This window comes from Petaurus breviceps, unplaced genomic scaffold (assembly GCF_028583685.1).
Source record: "Petaurus breviceps papuanus isolate PSGF00001 unplaced genomic scaffold, PetGlider_PUasm1.0 98, whole genome shotgun sequence".
Classification (NCBI taxonomy): Eukaryota; Metazoa; Chordata; class Mammalia; order Diprotodontia; family Petauridae; genus Petaurus; species Petaurus breviceps.
Window position 1 is genome coordinate 28,858,833 of NW_027187460.1, and position 16,283 is coordinate 28,875,115.

At 42.4% G+C, this 16,283-nt stretch overlaps 1 pseudogene; it reads right to left on the bottom strand.

The window, feature by feature from the left end:
• Positions 1-1,402: 1,402 nt before the first annotated feature.
• LOC138156041 (putative transcription factor Ovo-like 1 pseudogene) lies at positions 1,403-2,185 on the bottom strand (annotated as a pseudogene).
• Positions 2,186-16,283: the final 14,098 nt, after the last annotated feature.

Consider the following 16,283-nt stretch of genomic DNA (forward strand, 5'->3'; position numbering starts at 1 on the left):
CACAGCGCCACCTTGTCCCTGGTGAGACCCCAGGGCTGATCCAGACTGGTGGCTGAAGATCAGTGCTTGGGGACTGGCCCGGCGTCCAGTCTGGTTCAACTCTTCAGGTCTGGCCATCAACCAACCCTTTCAGCAAGGTGGGAATTATATGTGGCCTGTCTTGGGAGCAGCTCTCCCCTTGACCACGAATGAAGAAAACCCACAGGGCACCACTCATGCCAACACTCTCCAGTAACCTTCTACCATGGGACACACAACAGCTGGAAAAGGGTGGGCCCTCTCGAATAGAATAGCCTTTCTAACTTAAACTGGCAGTAGCAGCCCTACCTCCCTAAACTGGGAAATGTTGGGGGAAGCGGTGCTCACAGGCTCAGGGAAAGGCTTCCTTTCCCTGGCCCGCTGCTAATGGGTTGGTTAACATTCTGCCCTGGGGCTTCCTCACTTTTCTGCTGTCCTAGGAGTGGGGCCATCCCAGAAACCATGGGCCTTTCCCACCCAATCCCCCAGCCCCGCAGAGCTGCAGACCCTCCCCTGTGGCCCCCATCTATGCCACTAACTTTCAGGTGCTGAAGATGGTGGATTTTGGGTAACAAAGGCACAATCATTTCACCTCGGCTGCCCCTGGGCAGAGCCAGAAAGAATCTACTGGACTGGTGAGTGACCAGTGTTGCTATTTGGGTCCATTTATAAATGGAGAAGTGAGGAGCAGTCCCAGGCAGCCCTTAATGGGGGCTGAAAAGGGAGTGTGGAAAAGGCCAGGCCAGAGAAGTCCGCTCATGAGATGAAAGGAGGCAGGAGGCTCTGCCTGGAGGACAGAACGAAGGGGGGGGGGGGGCCGGAGGGGGGGGGGGCAGGAGGCTCTGCCGGGGGGGAAGAACAAAGGGGGGGGGGGATGGAGAAGAGCTTGCTCTCTCCAGCTCTGACATAGATCTCTAAAAGCACCAAAAATATATTAGCTGTACATCTGTCATCCTTCCACAAAAGCCTTCAGGAAAGAAATCCCATGAGCTCCCGCCTGGGAAGGCCTTAGCGTGCAGCAGCGGGCCGGAGGTGCTGCAGCCCCACACCGGCTGCCAGCCTCCTTTACCCAGCAGCTTTGCTCCAAACAGTCTGGAATGTGAAGTCTCTTCAGCCAGCAGCTACTTATCTCTGCGGCCCCTAAGCCCCCAAAGGGCTCACGGCTTGTCTTCAAGTCCCACCTCAATAAAACCAGAGGGAAATGTGGGAGTGTTGTCTGAGGAAGGTGGGTGAGAAGGGGCGGGCCCGCGTGGGGATGCCCACCACGGAGTGCCCCTGTACCCGGGCTCTGAGGGGCCCTGGCAGTCTTCTGCCCAAACATGCCAGCTGCAGAGGGCTCGGCGCCCGCCCTCCAGGCAGGCGGAGGGCCTGGCCTTCCTGGGGCCTAGAGGTGGTGGCTGCTGTGCAGCAGGGCCCCGGCCACCTTCTTGGAGGTCTTCCTCAGCAGCGGGCTGTCAGGGTGCTGCTCCTTCAGGTGCAGGACGTGGCCCTCCTGGCTGTCGGAGGTGCAGCCACACGCCTCACACACGTAGAGCTTGGCCCGCCGCTCCTTGTAGGCGTACTTCTGCTGCACCCCATGGATCTTCTTGAGGTGGGCCTCGAGGGAGCAGCGCTGGGTGAAGGCTTTGTCACACAGGCTACATTTGTAGGGACGCACACCCGTATGTGTGCGCACGTGTCTTTTGAGGTCAAAGGTGTCGTTGAAGCCCTTCCCACAGTAGGTGCAAAGGTGTCTCTTGACATCGTTGTGGCATTTCATGTGACGGTTGAGCATGCGCTGGTAGGCGAAGGCCTTGTGGCAGATGCGACAGGTGAAGAGCTCCCCGCTAGGACTGTCTCCCACGGTCACCTTCATCTTGGGACGCAGAAAGCCATGGTCATGGGCCTGAGAGTCAGTCAGGCGGCCCAGGTCTTCCGCTTGCAGCTGCGCCACCACACAGGGCCCGGAGGCTGTGCCATAGCCAGGCTCCCGAAGTCTCATGTCCAGGGCCAGCAGGCAGGAAGGAGGCGCGGCCACTGAAGGCTCCAGGTTATGGTAGGGCTGGGGTGGGCAGAAGCCAAGGCCGACCGGCACGTAGATCTCGCCGCGCTCCTCGTCAGGGAGCTCGCTCCAGTTGCGCTTGCTCGTGGAGATGCACGGCTTCTTCACGAGAAAAGCCCGGGGCATGGTGGCGGCCGCCGGGGCAAGCGGAAGGGATTCGGGGGCGGGCCGGGCCGGCGCCGAAGTTCGCCTGCAGGGGTGCGAGGAGCGGCCGCAGCGGCCCGACGCCGCCGGTGCCCGAGCCGTGCCGCGCAGGCCGCCGGGAGGGCCGAGGGCAGGGGAGCGCGGGCGGGCGCGGGCGGGCGCCTGGCTGGCGGGGATCCGGCGGCCCGGAAAGTGTCGGGGCGCGTTCTAGCCCGGCCTGCCCGACGGGCTCCCGCTTTATGGGCCGGCCGCGGCGCTGGTGCGTGTGTGTGCGTGTGCGTCTCTTGCTCTTTTAATGTAATAAACCCACATTTCCGTAACACACTAAAATTTGCTTTTTTTAATTTTTTAATCATTTCAGTCATATCCAACCAACTCTTCATGACTCTGTTTGGGGTTTTCTTGGCAAAGACTCTGGAGGGGTTTGCCATTTCTTTCTCCAGTTTATTTTAACATATGATGTAACTAAGGCAAACAGGGTTAAGTGACTTGCCCAGAGTCACACAGCTAGTTAGTGTCTGAGGCCACATTTGAACTCAGGAAGATGAGTCTTCCGACTCCAGGCCTAGCATCTGTTGCATGACCTACCTGCCCAAAAGGTTTGCAGAGTTATCCCCTACCAATTCTAGTGAATGTGTTATTATTTCTATTTTATGCATGAGGGGAAATTGAACTTAGGAGAGGCAAGGTTACTGGCCAGTGGTCACACAGAATATAAGTTTTGGTGTTGGAGTCTGAACCTAAGTTTTTAGAGTCTAAGTACACTGCTCTTTCTATTGTAATATATATGTAATATATTTCTATTGTATATATATGTAATATGTATATGTATGTATTGTAATATATATGTAATGTATTTCTATTGTAATATATATGCCACTAACATCCTGAGGATACAAATGTAGTACTTAACCCATGTATCTCTTATCTCGTGTTTTGTTTTTTTTTAAAGCAATCGGGGTTAAGTAACTTGCTCAAGGTTACACGGCCAGTTATTTCTGGGTGTGGTGCTAAGTATCTGAGCCCGGATTTGATCCCCAGGTCATCCCGAGCCGGTGCTCTTACTCGCTCAGCCACCTGGCCGCCCCTATCTCATGTTCTTGATACATGACTAGCCCACCTCCTTTTCTGGGCATCCATGAGCAAGTGGTCTTCTTGAATACAAGCCAAAGTTGATCTACTCACCATATGTTTTTACCATTGCCCTTTGGCATACTTTCTTTTTGTTCTTTCCAGATCACGATAGTCCAAGCTTCCAGCCACATTGCACCATAGTGGGCTAGAATTTTAGAGCTACAAAGGACCTTAGCTATTCCAACCTCTGAGACTCATAGAGGCTTGCCCAAGGTCACACATATAGTATGTAGCAAAACCAAGATTTGAACCCAGATTCTCTGACTCCAAATCTGATGCTGTTTTCACTATATTATATTGCCTTATAAAGGATTGGTGGAAAGGGAAAAGCACCAAATATACAAAAATATTTATAGCAGCTCTTTTTATGGTAGCAGAGAATTGAAAATTGAGGGAATCCCCATCTATCGGGGAATGGCTGAACAAGCTGTGATATATGATTGTTATGGAATACTACTGTGCTATAAGAAATGAGAAGCAAGATAGTGTCAGAAAAACCTGGGAAGATATATATGAACTCATGCAAAGTGAAGTGAGCAGAACCAGGAGAACACTGCTACACAGTAGTAGGAATATTGTAATGATAATCCATGAAAGACTTAGCTATTCTGATCAAGGCAATGATGCAAGACATTTCCAAAGGGCTCACTGATAAAAAATGTCACACACCTCCAAAGAAAGAACTGATGAATCCTGAGTACAGATTAAAGCATCCTTTTTTTCACTTTCTTTATTTTTCAAGCTTTCTTTTTTGTTTTGCAACATGACTAATATGGAAACATGTTTTGATGTCACATGAATAATTGATATCATATTGCTTGCCTTTTCAAGGAGCTGAGGACAGGCAGGAGAGAGGAAGAGAATTTGGAACTTTTTTTTTTTTAATAAAGATTTAAAAAGGGGGGTTGTGTGGCTAGGTGGCACAGTGATTAGAGTACCGGCCCTGGAGTCAGGAGGACCTAAGTTCAAATCCAGCCTCAGACACTTAACACAAAAACTAGCCATGTGACCTTGGGCAAGTCACTTAACCCCAGTTGCCCTCCAAAAAGCAAAAAAAAGGGGGGGGCAGAGAACGGAATGGTGGACTGGACAGGACTTTCAGTTGATAGCCTGAGATCAAGAAATACTTTTTGCTTGTTGACAAAGCACTACACACCACTTATTCCTTAAATGCAGTTAGTAAAATAAATTATTTGGAATAATAGTCAAAGAAGAGATCCTACCAAACTCTTTTTATGAAACAAATATGACACTGATACCTAGACCAGGAAGAATAAAAATAAAGAAAGAAAATTATAGACCAATTTCATTAATGAATATGGATGCAAAAATCTTAAATAAAATATTAGCTTAAAGATTACAATACTATATTACAAAGAGTATACATTATGATCAAGTGGGATTTATACCAGCAATACAGGGATGGTTTATCCAAGAAATATTTTCATGTTTTAAAATATCATTAGTTAGCCTGCAAAAATCTTAGCATATACTATTTTTTATTTCTGTGGCTTAGTGGAAATAGTGGATTTGGGGTCAGAAGAAACCTTTGAAGACTTAATTTTCTCCATCTGTCAGATCTAAAATCCTGAGGACAAAACAACATTCTTCAGATCCTGGAATCAGATAGAAAAAGGAAAAGGGGTGGGTCACTCACAACTCTGAAGGTGAGGGTGGGGAGGGGGAGGAGACCTAGGCTAAGGTCAGAGCTGTAGTCTCTTTTCCCCATCCACAAAATTCCTTCTCAGGCTTTTAGCTGGAATACCACATTTGCGTCAATCTCTGGAATACCCTTGGTTCTTAACTCACTTAATGAATTTTATAGTCTACTCCCTGAACAAAGAATTTGACCAAGTTTCTTTAATCTGTTTGAACCTCTTCTTATGCAAGAGCACTTAAGATCCAAGTACTTTTTGTCCTTAGTCTAAAGCCTATGATTGATTGGTTGAGATTTGTTCTTACTTCTTACCATCTAATTGAAGACTTAATTAAGTAAATCCTTCAGTCCTTAGAGATATTTATTATATTTCACTCTCCTGCTCTGGAAAGCAAAGGAAGTCCACACGGGAGTGGAGCAAGGTGAAAAGCGTGCAATGGAAAGAGGCTGAGAGCTCAAGCATCTGAGGAGGCATAAAGACACCAAAATAAGGATTTCCAGGATCTGAGAGTGGAAAGAAACATCAGAGGCCATCTGTGGATGGGCCAGGGACTATACTAGGGATTCCTGCTACGATATTATGGACAAATGTCAATTGGCCCTCTGCTTAAAAACTTCTGCTGATGGGGAAATCACTACCTACCCAGAATAGTCCGCTTTTGAGCAGCTCAAATTATCAAGAATTTTTTTTCTTTCTTTAGAGCCTGGATCTGTTTCTCTGTAATTTCTACTCATTTGTCCAATTTCTGTTCTCCAGGGGAAAGCTGAATAAGTCTGATCCCTCCTGAATATTTAGCCTTTCAAATACTTGAAGAAAGCTATTATTATCATATCATGTCATATCATTCATTCAACAAATATGTATTTTATCTGTAAGGTCCTGTGCTGAGAACTGGAAGGAACCTGAATGAATCAGACAATTGCCTTCATGAAGCAAACCATAATGAGAAATGATAATTATTTGACATTTATTTAATGCCAGAAGTATTTACTATACAGACGATGGGAAAGACAGAGACATAATTTCGGGAGTACAGGTTAATAATTATTTACTTTTATGAAGTGCTGAGTTGTGTGGTTTTTAAAAAATCTTTATTAGACCTGTGATTTCATTGGCATAGGGAATTCTCGATGAGGAAACTCCCTTCACCAGTGCACATCAGCCTTTTAACTCTGTACCTTAAAATATTGAAGATTTGTTTAGGGTGTTCTGAGATTTGGAGAATACTACTCACGGCAACACTTTGAGGTAGGTTGTGTAAATGTTATTATTCTCATTTTTGAGATGAGAAAATTGTGGCTCCCAAGAAATCAAATAGCTTCCTGTCATGGTCACATGGAGAGTAAATATCTAAGAAAGAATTTTAATCCAGGCCTCTTGATTCCAGGTCCAGTACTCTTTTCATACTGCTACCTTGTCTCTATAACGAAAAACAGACTAGTAAAGACATCTTAGACAGTAAAAATATCCTGTTCTGGTGACTGTACTGGGGTCTGCTGCATATTAGCCAACCTGCTCTTCTCCTCCCCACCCAAATCTAATTTAGCCTTAACAATTTCTGCAGTCACCACCTGGATTTCTTCCCCTTAGCACAGGAAATCCAGGATGGTGACCACACAGTGTGGAGATAAAGACCTCCTAAAATGGCATCCAGAAAGATCTGAGGGACAGTCTCATCAGTGAGCCCCTTTGTTCTTTCCCTTCTGTTTGCATTTCATGGAAGTGCTCTATATAGTCTCCTTATATAAGAGATGCTTGATATAATCTCTTGAAAGACAAACTAACTTCCTTAATGGCATTGGGCCAGCCATTGTACAAAAAAAGCACCCATAGAGAAGATGGAGACAGTGTCCCAGGTGTTCTTCTTTCTCTTCTCAGAGCCAGGGATGATTTATGATAGCAGGAACCCTTTTTTCCTATGAAAGGAATCTTCAGGAGCTGGGCCTCAGTGGAATGATTATGGGAAGTCCCTGAGGGAAGCGATATTTCCCTCTTGTCATTTATCTCTGCAGGAAGCACATTAGGGTGAAAAGGCAAAGACAAAATTTTGAACCGGAAACAGCAGGGGCAGGAAATCCTGAGGACTTAGATGCCTGAGCTCTGGCAAATGACATTGTGGCTTGACTCTGCCCCAGAAGGATACTGGGCCTTGGGAGAAACCTCAGGACCAGATGGTTAAAGGACATGCTTCTTCATAGAGGACATGAAGTGTAGGACTTTGTTATTTATCATGCCTCTAATAAAGATCAGTGTCAACCTCCTGTAGGTTCAATGACAATACTGAGCCACAGGAAGGGCATGTGTACATAACTGAAGGATGTGGGAGTGTACAACATGCACTATGATAGGTTTGAACTGGAATCATTTGTTAAACATGATAGTCTTCACTTTGGAATGGACTTTAAAAAAATCACAAAGGAAGAATTTGCATGGAAACTATCACGTTTCAAAGATCCATTATTTCAACCATTGGGTACATCTGTTCCCACTCATCCCCTACTATCCTTCATAGACAATTTTAATGAATGGATGTGATGCCCCCCCCCAAAAAAAAGGAAAAGCCTCAAACCACATCTGCTAGAGAATAACCTTCTGGTGATGAGCCTCTCCACCCTCAGATAGGTTGATCCTTGTAAAGGAGACAGAAACATATAGCTATAGAGCTGGAAGAGACTTTAGAGGTTGTTTAGTCCAACTTCCCTGCCCAAGGTCTAGCTCCTTTTAGAGTTTATGCTCTGCTCACAGCTGATCCTGGTCTGTGAAAACCTTAAAATGTTATATGAATGTGATCTATTTTCAAAATTTTTTTTCTTAATGAAAGTTCTTATTTTTTTTGATAGAGTTCAGATAGATGGGGTCCAGGGACAAGAACAAATCACTGTCCTACTACTATTATTTTATATTTAATGTTCTACAGATGATCTCACAGATGGATGAAATAACTGCTTCTTATAGTTTAAAAACATTACTAGGACCCAGGTTGTCTGATTTCAAATCCAGTGCTCCTTCTTCTTTAACATCCTTTTCAAAGTACCATAAATTCTAAAAGGAAATTATATTGGAAGTTTTTGCAGTAGTATTATAGATGCAACTCAATTTTGCTATAGGTCAAACCTTGTATATGATTATTTTCTGCATGGGAGATATAAGAAAGATGTCAGTTACAGCATTAATATCTCTATTGTGCCTTTATTGGCCTCACCAAAGTGACTAATACTATTAGCAAATTTGGGTTGAGAGAGCAGCCTCATGAGTATCATGAATATTTCTTTAGGGATTGGTTGACTTACAGAGTAAATGCTGTTAGGACTGGCTCTTTCTAGACACCAATGGACTGACCAGAATAATGAAACAAGTCTATCCTTCTTGAATGTATTCAAAATGGCCAAGCTTGAAGTGGTAACAAGGGTCACAGAAGCTGGGGACAGGAATGTTTTGAGTTGCTTTAAATGCTAGTTATCTTGTTTTTTTTTAGCATCAATAAAGCAAGTTTTTATTAAATACCTACTATGTGCCAAGTATGTATTAGGTGTTAGGGATACAGATACAAGGAATGAAAAAAACCCTACTCATAAGCTTCAATTCTAATATAGGAAACAATAAGCATATATAAATATATATTATATATAAACATGCTTTAAAATTAATAAATGCAATTATATAAGTATATACACGTAGTTCAACATAGTGTGGGAAGGAAGGCACTGGCAATTGGGGGGAAAGGAAAGGCCTTATTCAGAAGAATTATATCTTTTTTAAAAATTTATTTTCAGTTCTGAATTCTCTCTTCCTCCAACCCCTCCACCACCCATGGAGAAGTCAAGAAATATGATACCCATTATTCATATGAAGTCATGCAAAACTATTTCCACATTAGCCATGTTGTTAAAAAAAAAAAAGGCAAGAAAAATGAAGAAAGTGAAAGAAGATGTGCTTCAATCTGCATTCAGAGTTCATCAGTTTTCTCTCTGGAGGGGGATACATTTTTCATCATGAATCCTTTGGAATTGGTCTTGAGTCATTGAATTGATCAGAGTAGCTGAGTCTTTCACAGTTGATCAGCATTACAATATTGCTATTACTATGTACAGTGTTTCCTTGGTTCTGCTCACTTTACTTTGCATGAGTTCATCTATGTTCCCAAATATTTTTGGAAACCATACCTTTCATTATTACTTCCAGAACAATAGCATTCCCATCATAGTCACATCATAACTTGTTTAACCATTCCCCAATTGATGGGAATCCCCTTAGTTTCCAATTCTTCGCCACCACAAAAAGCTGCTATAAATATTTTTGTGCAATGAGGTCCTTTCCCCTTTTTTTTCATCTCTGTAGGTCACAGACCTAATAGTGGTATTGATGGGTCAAAGGATATGCATGGTTTTATAGCCCTTTGGACATAGTTCTGAATGGTTCTCCAGAATGGTTGGACCAATTCACAACTCCACAACAGTGCATTAGTGTGCATATTTTTCCACACCCCTACCAGCATTTGTCATTTTTCTTTTCTGTCATGTTAGCCAATCTGATGGATGTGAGGTGGTACCTCAGAATTGTTTTAATTTGCATTTCTCCAATTATTTGTGATTTAGGGCATTTTTCTATGACTATTGATAGTTTTGATTTCTTCTGAAAATTGTCTTCATATCCTTTGATCTTTTATCAATTGGAGAATGTTCTTATTTTTATAAATTTGGTTTAGTTCCTTACATATTTGAGAAATGAGGCCCTTATTGGAGAAACTTGCTGTAAAATTTCTCCCCAGTTTCCCGCTTTCCTTCTATCTGTATTAGTTTTGTTTGTGCAAAAACTTTCTAATTTAATGTAATAAAAATTATCTATGGTCTTTTGTGATCCCCTCTCTCTTTTATTTGGTCATAAACACTTCCCTTATCCACAGATCTGACAGGAAATTTTCATGCTCCCCTAATTTACTTATGATTTCATCCTTTATGTTTAAATCATGTGCCCATTGTGAGTTTATCTTGGTATATTATGTGAGATATTGGTCTATGCCTAGTTTCTGCCAAACTGCTTTCCAGTTTTCCCAGCAGCTTTTGTCAAGCAAGTTAACTGTTGAAATTCAACAGGTTAAGAACATCATTAAATATGTGGGTCCTTTGTATGATAGGTACTTAATAAATACCTTAATTATTATAATTAATATTTATATATTACTTTAAGGTTTGCAAAATTTTCTACAAATATTATCTCATCTGGTCTTTACAACAACTCTATGAGGTAGGTGCTATTATTAATCCCAGTTTGCAGATAAGAAAACTAAGGAAGACAGAGATTAAATGGCTGGCCAAGGGTCACACTGCTCATAAGTGTCTGGGGCCAGATTTGGAGGGGCAGCTAGGTGGATAGAGCACTAAACCTGGAGTTAGCAAGACTCATCTTCCTGAGTTCAAAATCTTGACTCCTGGTCCAGCACTCAACCCACTGGGCCACCTAGCTTCTTTTTGGAATTCAGAATTCAGAGGATCTTGGGGATAACTTGCATGAACTGATGCAGAGCTGAGTAAGCAGAACTAAGAGAACATTGACTGCAGTGATATAAAAGAAAACAATACTGAAAGACTTCAGCATTCTGATCAATGCAGTAATGAAAGGTAATTTCAGGGAACTGATAATGAAGCATGGCTCTGACATATTGATATGGAGTCAGGAATACATTGTGAGACATCATCATCATCACCATCATTGCTCACATTTATTAATCACCTACTGTTTACCACGCACTGTGCTGAGCACTTAAAATTATTGTCTCATTTGATCCTCACAACAACCCAGGGAGGTAGGTGCTATTATGATCTCCATTTTATAGATGAGGAAACGGAGGCAAACAGAGGTTAAGTGACTTTTCCAGGGTCACACATCTAGTAAGTGGCTATGACTAGAATTGAACTCAGGTCTTTCTGACTCCAGGTTCAACCCTGAGCCACCTAGCTGCTAATATGACTGATCTGTTTGTTCAGTTGTACGTCTTTGTTATAAGGGAGAGTTCTTTTGGAGAGGAGGTGTCTGGCAGTAATATATAAAAAAGGTCATCAATAAAACTTTTTAAAAAGAAAGAATAGTAAGAAATGCTTTATATGAAAAATTCATGGGGTCATAGGAAGACTTTTGGGAATTGATACATGGAGAATTGAGTGTTATTGTGGGGACCACTTTTTGGGAACTCTTACATAATTATAAAAGGCGACTTGCCAGTAAATTCAGTCCTTAGAAGTGTATACAGAGTGGTCAGCTGATGCAAGCTCCATGTGGACTTTGGAGCAGGCACAGGTATTCTATAACTAATCTTGGTCTGCTAACCATGTGATGAAGAGACAGACTATTGATTGGGGAGGTGGGAGATTCAAAAGACACTATTCAACCAGAGTCTATTGCCTTTTGGTTGAGTTTCTTCCTGCTTGGTAGAGAGAAAAGAGAGCCAAGATTGTAAGGGGAACCGAAATGTGGCCCTGGCCTCAGTTCTCTGCCTCAGTGTTCTAAGACAAAGAGATTGGAGATTGCTGCCTTGGGAATTTTGAATGGTAAAGGAGAGTAAGCCACCCGACACTTCAGGAAGTGGAGTCGATGATAGGATTTTCTGCCAGCCTTTCCAACTTTGAAGCCCCTGGAACAGTTTTTAGGACCCAGACCAGACCGGAGTGGGGTAGCTGAGATGAGGACTTATCCAGTAATGATGCTGTATTTGAATGTAAATTTGATAGGATCAGTGCTTTATAGGAACCCTGTTAAGTCTGAGCCCTCTCTCTTGAGATTTAGGGGAGAGTATGCCCCTGAGAAACTGGGGAAAGTATTTGTAGTTCTGCTTTTGTTGTACTTTCAAAGTAAATATCCCTTTGTAAAAGCTAGTTCAAGGTTAATTGGTCAAATGGAATGGGGGTGCTAATCACTGGACCCTAACCAAGGGGCTGGGGAATACACTGATAGCATTAGAGAAAAAAATCCTGACCCCTCAGGGGTACTTCTAGAATCCTGAAGGCTAATGGAAGCCGAGTCACTACCTGACAATTACCATTCCTTTGACGTACTTGTGGATTAAGAGCTGAAATGTTTGCAGCACTTTTAGGTTTTTAAAGTTCACTATATACATTTCATTTGATCCTCACAGAAATGCATTTTACATACAAGGAAACTGAGTCTCAGAGAAATTAGGTGACTTGCCCCAAGGCATACAGCTAATCATTGAGGGATTCAAGGTTTCATTGAGGATTCAAGTACTCGAATCCAGCTATTCTGAACAACATGGCACAGTCTCCAGTACGAGGTTTAAAAAAACAAACAAACAAAAACCAATGATGGAATTAGATTTATTCTGACCCACTGCAAGTTAGTTGTACCCACACCTCACCAACCCAATGTGGAGATGGAGGAAATAGCTTTTAAAGAAAGTCTTATCTTGTTCTTACATGTTTCACATCATGACCAAAACCTGTTTTGATGGAACCAGTGAATAAGAGCTGAGCCAACCACAGCATCTGCAAAGCCAGAGGCGGTGAACAGACTGATGGTGGGTTTCAAAGGAGGCCGCAGTAAGTGGGAATCCTCCTTGAGGCTGAGCCACAATGACAGAAGGGTGGATAGGGTTGGAAAGCACCAGATGCAGTTTGAAAGCTGTCTCTTTTGCTGGCTGTCTTGATCTTGGTTTTTCTGTTGGGAGAATAATACCACATGATGATACAGAGTCTGGGGTGAGACGGTCATCCCGTTAAAGAAACACAAGCATGGCTTGGGCTGACCTTTCCCACTTGAAATTCTTGTCTCTATGAAACAGGCACTTCAGGAATATCTATATCCTAAAAGGACTACTGTTGAATTCTTTATTAACAATAGCAACAGATTAGGTTCTTGGTGTGGTGCTATGCAAGACACTCTATAAAGTGACTGTATTTGTGACATAATGGCTAGAGAACTGGCCTGAGGCCAGGAAGACCTAGATTCAAGTCCTTCCTCAGAATCATGCTGACTGACAGGTCACTTAACATCTTAGTGGGCTAGGCAACTTTCTGAGAATATAAATTGTAGAGAAGATACAATCCTGTATTAATAGAGAAAGTCTCTGCATTGAATTCATGGTGCCAATGAAATCACAATTTCAATCCCTACTCCTATCTCTGTCTCTATCTTTCTCCCTGTCCTTGTCCCTTTCTCCCCATCCCCGTTTCTATCCCTGTCCCTGTTTACATCCTTCTCCTTATCCCTGTTCCTGTCCCTGTCCCTGTCCTTGCCCCTATCTCTATCCCTGACACTGTCCCTGTCCCTATTCTTGTCCCTGTTCCTGTCCCAATCTCTATCCCTGTCCCTAACCTTATCTCTTTCCCTGTCTCTGTCCTTATTCCTATCTCTATCTCTGTCTCTGTCCTTATCCCTACAGGTTTCAACCTCAGAATAGATAAGACGAATTCAGGCAAATGTAAGCAGATGGCTGAACAGACATTAAGCAAATTATATCAAATAAGAAATATCAACAAATTGAGTAAGTTGAGCTTATAGATGTGTTTTAATTTTTGTTGTTGTTGTTTTAGGATAGTATGAGTCTACTTCCTCTTGTTAGTCAAGAAAAGCTTCCTGGTGGAGTGGGGCTTTCAGAAGCTGCTTAAATAGAAAGAAAGGGCTTGTGGATTCTTTCTGGTTGTTCTTCTCAAGGCATTTCGTCTTTATGCCTTGTGTCTCAGCTTGATTATGAGAGGCACTGTCTTCTAATTCTTCTAATTACTTTATGTAACACTCTCTCCCTATATTTCACGAATAAGTGAATGGAAAAGTATTTATTAAGCATTTACTATAAGCCAGGCACTGTGCTAAGCATCTGGATATAAATATAAGTAAGCAAGACAACCCCTGCTCTCAAAGAGCTTTCCTTCTACTGGGATTGGGGGATACAACCCATAAAGGGGAGCTACAAGGGTAGGGGATGGATATACTTGCTTGTGGTATTGTGGGTTGGAGATGAGTGAGAAATGGTGTGGAGGAAAGACAAAAGCTCACCTATCTAAATCCAGGGTCCCAGGGTCATCCCTTCCTATCTCAACCCCAAGCCACACTTCGAAATGCAAAAAATATAGTGGGTGAAGTATGGGTTTTGGAACTGCAGAAGACTGATCTTGCTTCCCACTACTTGACAGGCATGATGGACTAGAGGTATAGAATGAGACAGACATTTTCAAACATGGACAAGGTAAAGGGTTTTTTTTTTCTTCTAATGAATATACTTACTTGTTATAAGACAGCTTTTGGGGGAGAGGGAGGTGGAGAGGAGCTGGGAGGGGAGTAAGGAAAGTAATATTGATGCAAAAAAAGCATAAAAGAGTGTCAATGAAACACTTAAAACATTTACAGAAGACAGTTTAAGAAAGTTAAGAAAGAGGCACAGAGGAACAGGGATGTTTTGGAATAATTGTGTGAAATTGATTAGATCTTTACAAAACATATTACATGTGATAGGGATTTGTAGTTTCATATACATTCCTCTTTTTCTGTTTTCTTTGTATAAGGAAATGATCTTGTGTCTTGGTGTTCGGCAAGTTCATAGCAATAAAAAAAAAGAAAATTTTAAAAAGAAGAGGCAACTCAAATGGTTGGGGAAAATCTTGCTTAAGTTTCTATTCCAAATATACTCCACTGGGACTCTTGGATTTAAGGGTAGTAAGAATAGTCTCGGTTTCTATAGTGCTCCCCACTTTACAAAGTGCTTTACAAACATTATTAAGTGAGTTAACTTAAGGACAAGTTTTTTGCAAACCTTTAAAGGGATATGTAAATGCTATTATATTTATTAATATATGGGACTTGGAGCCAGAGGTCCTCCGTTTAAATCCTCAGGCAATCAATCAATAAACTTTTATTAAGTACCTACTATGTGCCGGACATTGTATTAAGCCTCAAGGATATAAAAAGTGGCAAATGACAGTCCCTATCCTCAAGGAACTTACAAAGCACTTTTCATTCTGGGCCTCAGTTTCCTCATCTTTAAAATGGGCTGATTTGAGCTATATTTTCTTCTAAGGTCTCTTCCAGTTATAAAGTTATGATCCTCAAGGCAGCCCTTCAAAATAGGTCAGGGGTTTTTGGATGGGAAAAATGATTCTGATCACTGTATTTCAGTGTAACTGATTTCCTTTGTAATTTTATAGATTTTATTTGATGCATTTATAACCATTATTCTGAGACTTGTTTGTAGGCTTCACCTAAACAGTCTACAAAACCAAAATAGAAGAGTTGTCTTCGGATTACAGAGGAGAAAACGTGGTTTTCAAGGTTCCAAGGTGGCTGGACTTGCCCGCGAGTACATAACAATAGCTAACGTTTATATAGTGCTTTTGAGTTTGAAAAATGCTTTGCATCTATTCCCTCATTTGAGATAATCAGTGATATGACAGGTAAGCAGGAGCCAGGCCTTCTGTCCATTGTGTCCCACTGCCTCCCAGTATCCATCGCTCCAGTCACACAGAGACCTTGGTGCCTCGGCATGCTAACGCCTGTCACGTAGTGCAGCCTCAGTGACTCTTGTTGGTTCTTTTTTGAGTGGAGTCTTGTTTGCTTTGTCCCCCAGCTTCTCCTAAGTGGGCGTTCTCTGTGCTATAGTCCAAACCCTTTTTATTCAAAGAGAGAAGAGATTTATAGCCCAAACCCGTCATCTGCAGAACAGTCTGCCTTTCTGTGATATCCTGCAATCCTTCAAAGCAGACGTTTGCCATATTTAGGAAAACAATAGGAGGAAATTTTTTTTTTCCTGGAGACTATTCCAGAAAGTGGAGCAACTGTTTTAATCCTCCCCTCGTATTACTCAGTTCCAGAGAAGTGCTGCTTACCCTATGGGAGGCACCTGAGTCAGAATCTCTGCTAGCATTTACTCACCAGTGTGCTTGTTCTCATGTCACACCCAATCTGTGCTTCCTTATTGGAGACTTCTTCCCATACAGGCTTTCACAGTGAACCCTGATGTTATGAAAGGAAGGAGACAACTGGAGACGTGTGAAGTATAAGAAACATTGGGATTGACCTCAGGATGTTTCGGTCCAAGTCCTGGTTTTGCCACTTAGAGAAAATTCATAAGATTTAAAGCTGGAAAGGACCTTCCAAGCTAACATGTGTGTACACAGCTGAATAAACATTAATCAAGAACATCAAACAAGTAATAGTCACAAGTTGAGTAAATGGGGCTTATAAGGACCTTCCTTCCTTCCTTCCTTCCTTCCTTCCTTCCTTCCTTCCTTCCTTCCTTCCTTCCTTCCTTCCTTCCTTCCTTCCTTCCTTCCTTCCTTCCTTCC